This window comes from Mus caroli, unplaced genomic scaffold, assembly GCF_900094665.2.
Source record: "Mus caroli unplaced genomic scaffold, CAROLI_EIJ_v1.1 scaffold_22746_1, whole genome shotgun sequence".
Classification (NCBI taxonomy): Eukaryota; Metazoa; Chordata; class Mammalia; order Rodentia; family Muridae; genus Mus; species Mus caroli.
In genome coordinates this window covers 1-6,497 of record NW_018390577.1, presented here as the reverse complement: position 1 = coordinate 6,497, position 6,497 = coordinate 1, and the positions used below count along the sequence as shown (strand labels likewise).

The following is a 6,497-nucleotide window of genomic DNA, read 5'->3' as shown; positions in this document are numbered from 1 at the left end:
GGAACTAACAGAAGCAGCTTTTCCTTCGGTGACTCTGCATGGGACCTCTGCTGTCAGTCAAATGCCTAATGTGGAACAGGAGCCCCACAGTCCTTAGGAGAATAAAGAAAGCTAAATCCACCCCTGGCCTGTATCATTTCTAACCCTGAGACTTATAACCGGGTACTGTTCACATTAAATGACATTGTAACCTCTGGTGTATTCTGAGGACTCCAAGGAACTGAGCAGAGGCCACCTTCGGGTGTTGTGAGCAAGGAGGGGCTCAGGTCAGGCCGAGTGAACCACGTGAAGGTGACCCTCAGGCCCCGACCTCAGCCTTTATCTTCTGCCACCTTTTGTCCTTAACGAGTGGCATAAAGGAGAGGAACGTCTGGAAGGACGGAGAGACCAAAGAAATTCTCCAAATATATTTATCATCTTTTAGTGTTTTTCTTACTTAAAAAATAATACTGATTTTTCTTCAGGGATGAGAAAGCAGACCACAGAATACTGTATTTCTAAACATGGGGGAGACACATGGGATCAGAGGGGAGACGAACATGACCGTGAGGAGGGCAGACTAGATGACAGGAACACATGTGTGAAGGGAAAGACAGGCATGAAGACGTGTAACCATGAAGACAAGCGTGAATACTGAGTGTGAACAAGGGGAAGTCAGGCTTGACCTTGGTAGGGAGAGATGGTGGCTTCCTTCTTACTTTAAGAAGAGAGGCTGTGAGGTATCAACAACCCAGGCACTTGAAGAAAGAGGAATGTGGAAGAGAGGTTCCTTAGCCCCTGTGGACTAGGCAGACTCTTCCGTCTCCAACAAGTCGTCCACATACTCCACAACCTCTCCCTGTAAGAGATGGCAGATACCTCAGTTAGGCAGGCCACAGGGCACGAGAGGTGTCAAAGACAGGAAGAGAGTTTCCCAGAGGCCACCAATGGCTGTCTGCTCAGGCCCAAGCAAGTTCCCCCACTGGCTTGGAACCCAGAGGAGCTGTTGTTTCTCTCCTTGAAAACAGAGCCTTATCTCCTACCCCATGTGACCACAGCGTCAAGCAGCCTGCCACCTCACAGATGACTGGTGTCATGTAGGTGATCTAGATACCACCCTGAAGGGCTCCGCAGGGTTCTCTGCACTGGGCCTCTCTCCATCTTCCTCCTGGCCCCTTGGTTCTGCCTCAGAATCGCTCTCCATCCTGAGCAGCCCCCCACACTTCCCAAGCCACCACAGCCATGTAGGAATGTTGCTATGTTGGGGACCAGCTCTGACAGCAGCATGCCTGGGACTCTCTTCAGTGAGACCGCAACCTAAGGTGCAGGCCTATGAATCCCTTATTAACTCATTAGTTTCAAAGCCCTGGAGATTGAACCCAGGGCTTTGTGCATGTCAGGTAAATGCTATACCACTGAAGTATATCCCGAGGCCCCCACTTTCTCACTTGCACAGAACTTTCATACCCAGTGGTGTTCACAGTTACATTTGCTCCTAATTCATAAAAGGCTGTCACTTTCTTCCTTATTGGCCATGTGGACCAGCAAGGTGAACACTTCCCTGACCATGTCTTACTCAGAGCCTTAAGAAGAGTCGGAGGTGGAGCGGAGGTGTGGGGAGGGGTGGCTTAGTGCCTCCGCTCTGGCCCAGTGTCTCTCAGAACTTCTCATCCTCTGGGCTCCCCCAGGATGCAATAGGTCAGAGCTCCCAGATTTCTTATGCCTCCAAACACATTGAGTCCCCCCAGCTTTTTTACAAAGGATTTCCCAGTTCCTTCCAATCTCATCTCTCTAAGTAAATAAGAAGGGTTTTCTACTGATGGCTTTCCTGTGGCCTGGCTTCATGCTGCTCCTGTCAGGATGGGCCAGGAAAGAAGCTGGCCCTGAAGATGAATCTACCATACAGTAGGTAGAGGCACGTGACAAGCATGAGCCAAGTTCTAAACTGACTCCCGCTATCAGAATAAACTGGGTGTGGTGATGCATGTTTGTAATGCCACACTTGAGAGTTCCCAGCAGGATGGCCAGAACTTCAGCTCAGCTACAGTGCAAGCTGGAGGCCAGCCTGTGCTACATGAGACAGTGTCTAAATGACAAAACACATCAAACAGACAAACAAAAAGGGCTAAGGTTGGCTAAGGGAGATCGAGTCAGAAAACCAGCTTGCAGAGGAGAATGCGCTCCTGGAAGCAAGGATATAGTTTACACCCATAAAATTATAATAACCTGGTTGGAAAACGGGATGGGATTTATAAGTGTCTTCAACATGCAGAACGAGTAAAACTCACTACACTTCTCAAAAATGGCAGTGTGGGGGCCTTTGAGAGGGGCTCAGTGGGTGAAGGAGTTTGCTATAGAGCCAAATGACCTGAGTTCAAGCCCTGCCACCCACAAGGTAGAAGGAAAAGACCAACTCCCGCAAGCTGTCTTCTGACCTCCGTGGTGGTACTATAGCCCCTTCCCCACACAAATAAGAAAACAACAAACAAATAAACAAATAAATGTAAATAAAACCAAAGAAAGGGCATGGTGAGACACACCTAGCATTCTATTGCTTTAGCCTTGGAGCAGGAAAGAGGGCAGGTAAGGCTAACCTGGGCTACAAGCCAAGATCTTATCTCCAAAAAAAGGGGGGGAAGGGAGATGGGGAGATGGGTCCATGGGAAAGTGTCTGGCACTCAAGCTTGAGGACCTGTGTGTGTGTGTGTGTGTATGTGTGTGTGTGTGCGCACAGCACCAAAGCACAGTAGCACACGCCTGTCACCTCAACCCTGGGGAAGAGGACAGAGAAAGGAGGCTCCTGAGAGCTCGCTGCAGTCAGTCTAGCCGAATAAATAAACTCTAGATTCTGTAAGAAACTCCACCTTAAAAACATGGTGGAGGGGTCAGTGGGTAAAGTCGTTGCCCTGTAAGTCTGGTGGCCTAAATTCAATCCCTGGAACCCACAAAAAGGGGGAAGCAGAGACTGACTGCACAGGGCTGTCCTGGGACAAGCGCCCCCAATGCATCCCGTTCTCTCTCTCTCTCTCTCTCTCTCTCTCTCTCTCTCTCTCTCTCTCTCTCTCTCTCAATCTCTCTCAATCTCTCTCAATCTGATGCATACTCCAAACACATTTCCCCCACAGGGGAAGCATCAGTCCAGCCTGGGCTTCCAGCTCTGTGCTTTTCCACACCAGAACACTGGCTTCCATTAAAACCCCAACAGCAGCTGTGTCCTCGAGGGCCGCTTCTGTTTCCCATTGGAGGGGGGACCCAGCCTTGAGGTGACTCTAGCAGAGACTCCAGTCATGTTTTCTCTCAGGCACACTGTGCAGACAGCGAGAGCCTACCTCATCATCATCCATTAGGTGTTCCTGAGCGAAGTCGTACAGTTCCTTCTGGAGCGTCGTCACATTAAAGAACTGAACTGCTTCCTGTTCAGAAACAGAAAGAACTGTCGGGTGACCAGACTTCTCATGTGAGTCAACAGCAAGCAGCACAGGGTACTGGATTTCAATCAAGGCNTGAAAGGGTTAACAAGCATGCACTAGGAAAGACTGTGTGAGTGTGAACATACCCAACAGCCACTGAAGTATGCAGATTCGAAGGCAGATTCTATGATATATAAATGCTAACATGGCCCTTGAGGGGGGCGGGAAGGGGGTGTTCTGGGCTAAAGCTCAGTTGGTACCATGCTTGCTTGGCGTGCCGGAAACCCTCAGACCCATCCCCAACACAGCATAAACAAACAAACAAAAAAAAACCAACACAGCAACTGAGGAAATGTGTGCATGTATTCTTTAGCAAGGAATTGAGATATGGAAGATTAATTTATGAAATCCTAGGACAGTATACAAAAATCCTGAATAGAAAAAAAATATATTTGTTTCTGCTTTATTAGGACAGGGTATTGCTTTGTAGCCCAGGCTAGCCCCAAACCTAATAATCCTCCTCTCGCCTCTACATCAACATTGCTAGAGTTACAGTCACGCACCGCCAACACCCAACAGCAGCAAAGAGGTTTTCAAAGTCACATAAAATTAGGCCCGACTGTAGGTATAAAGCCTCAAATATATCTATCTATTGAAGGAATTAAGTGACATTTCATTCATAAAAGTCTATAGCCCCAGCACTTGGGAGGCAGAGGCAGGAGGATTGCAACTTTGAGACCAGCCTGAGCTAGATAGCAAAACCCTATCTCTAAAGACCAAGAGCTGGAGGTGATGGAGTGCTTGTCATAGCTTGTAAGCAGCTCCTGGCTTCTAACACCATGAAAAGGGAGGCTGGGGACACAAAGTAAATTACAAAACCAGCATGTGAAGTCCAACCCTATTTTTGCAACAATAAATGCATAAGTAAATACACAGTCCCAGGGCTGGAGAGATGGCTCAGCTGTTAAGAACACTGACTGCTCTTCCCAAGGTCATGAGTTCAAATCCCAGCAACCACATGGTGGCTCACAACCATCCGTAATGAGAAACAAATAAAAAACCCTATGGACGCCTCGGGCCTGGAGAATGGCTCCTTGCATAAAGGTGCTTGCTACCGAGCCTGACCACTTGAGTTCAATACCTGCGACCCACATGGTAGGAGAGAGCTGATTCTCACACGTCGTCCTCTGCCCCCACTGCAGGCTGCTGCACGTGCAGGCCCACGTACATACACATGGCAAATAAGTCAAAATATAAGAAAAAAATTAAGCAGTGCGTGATGGCATATGCCTGTGAACCCAGCATGCAGGAGGCAGAAGCAAGGTGGGGGGGTGTCTCTCTGAGTTCAAGGCCAGCCTAGTCTACTCAGTGACTTCTGGGTCAGTAAGGGCTACAGAGTCAGGGCCTGACTCAGGAGGGGCAGGGAGACCAACAGTAACCAGAAACAGTGGAGTTCCTTCATTTCAGAGCTGATTCTCTCTGAAGGGTGAAACCAGCCTCCTGCAGGTGAGGAAGAGGGATGAGTAAGCAGGGACCAGTGCGGGAAGGGGGACAAGTGAGCAGGACCCAGTGCGGGAAGGGGGACTAGTGAGTGAGCAGGACCCAGAGCGGACACTCACGGGTCTGGGCTGGAAGTGCTCGTCCGTGAGGCCCCACTTGTCCCGGTGGTACTGATAGTACACCAGGTTCTGTTGCATGACCCTGTCACTCTGGTCAAAGAGCAGGTAGCTGACAGCACACGGGGCTGCGTTCTTCAGATCATTCACTGCAACCAGAGAAGAGGCCAGGCAGGTGAGAGCCACGCCCTGCAGCTCCCTCTGTCACCCCCCATGGAAGCTAGAAGCTTGATCTTCCTCCAGTCAAAGACCTCAGCCAGGCATGGTGGCTCACGCCTTTAATCCCAGCACTCGGGAGGCAGAGGCAGGCGNGACAAGTGAGCAGGACCCAGTGCGGGAAGGGGGACTAGTGAGTGAGCAGGACCCAGAGCGGACACTCACGGGTCTGGGCTGGAAGTGCTCGTCCGAGAGGCCCCACTTGTCCCGGTGGTACTGATAGTACACCAGGTTCTGTTGCATGATCCTGTCACTCTGGTCAAAGAGCAGGTAGCTGACGGCACATGGGGCTGCGTTCTTCAGATCATTCACTGCAACCAGAGAGAAGAGGCCAGGCAGGTGAGAGCCATGCCCTGCAGCTCCTGACTGTCACTCCGCATGGAAGCTTGACCTTCCTCCTGTCAAAGACCTCAGAAAGTGGGCAGGGCACAGCCTAGGTCCCAGGACAGCCTGAAGGACAGTAGAGAGCACAGATCACCCTCAGGCTGTGTTCATTCTGCTGGCTTCAGACAGTCAGGGCAAGTCACAGGAGTTGATGGGACTCAAGGCCTGGGCTACACTGGGCCTGAGGAGGACAGAGGCTCCTTAGCCACAGGCTTCCTGCTGGAGGCTGCAGCTCCTGGGTCCCATCTGGCTAGGACCACAATTCCCAGAGAGGGCAGGCCCTCCTCTAAGTGAATCAAACTTGGAAGACAGAAACAAAGGCTGGGGATGTGGCTCAGTTGGTAGAGTGCTTGCTTAACATACAAGGAGTCCTGGNTTCAATCCCTAGTTCTTCATAAACCATACATAATTTAATATGTGTGTTAATAATAACTAATTTAAAATATATAAACAATATAAATAATATATGTTAATAATAAAATAGTAAGTGCTGACACAGTCCCAGCATTTGGGAGGAGGAGGCAGGGAGATCAATAATTAAGGTCATATATAGTAAGTTTGAGGCTAGCCTTGGCTACATGAGACTGAGTTTCTAAATACATAAACAAACAAACAACATAAATAAAAGACTCTACACTACAGAAACCAACAAGATAAATCATGACAGGCCCTCAGGACTGGAAGAGTCAAAGGTGACCGACCTAGTTTTGCCATCCCCTGCGAACGGGTTTCCTGCTCCAGCCTCCCTGTTTAGAACTGGGCCCCCTACATCACCACAGCATGGGCGTTCTGCAGGGTGGCATTTGTCTTGGGGGGCAGGGGAGTCAGGCAAAGAAAAAGTGAGACAAGGTATTTATCCTGGTACCTTCCAGAGCCACTTCTAATCTACAAA

At 49.6% G+C, this 6,497-nt stretch overlaps 1 long non-coding RNA gene across 1 annotated transcript; it reads right to left on the bottom strand.

The window, feature by feature from the left end:
• Positions 1-394: 394 nt before the first annotated feature.
• Positions 395-5,156, bottom strand: LOC110288716. Its single transcript, XR_002377297.1, has 3 exons — positions 5,009-5,156; positions 3,309-3,392; positions 395-838 (listed from the first exon to the last, which is right to left on the bottom strand). It is a non-coding gene; the product is annotated as an uncharacterized LOC110288716 (long non-coding RNA).
• Between the last annotated feature and the right edge of the window lie 1,341 nt (positions 5,157-6,497).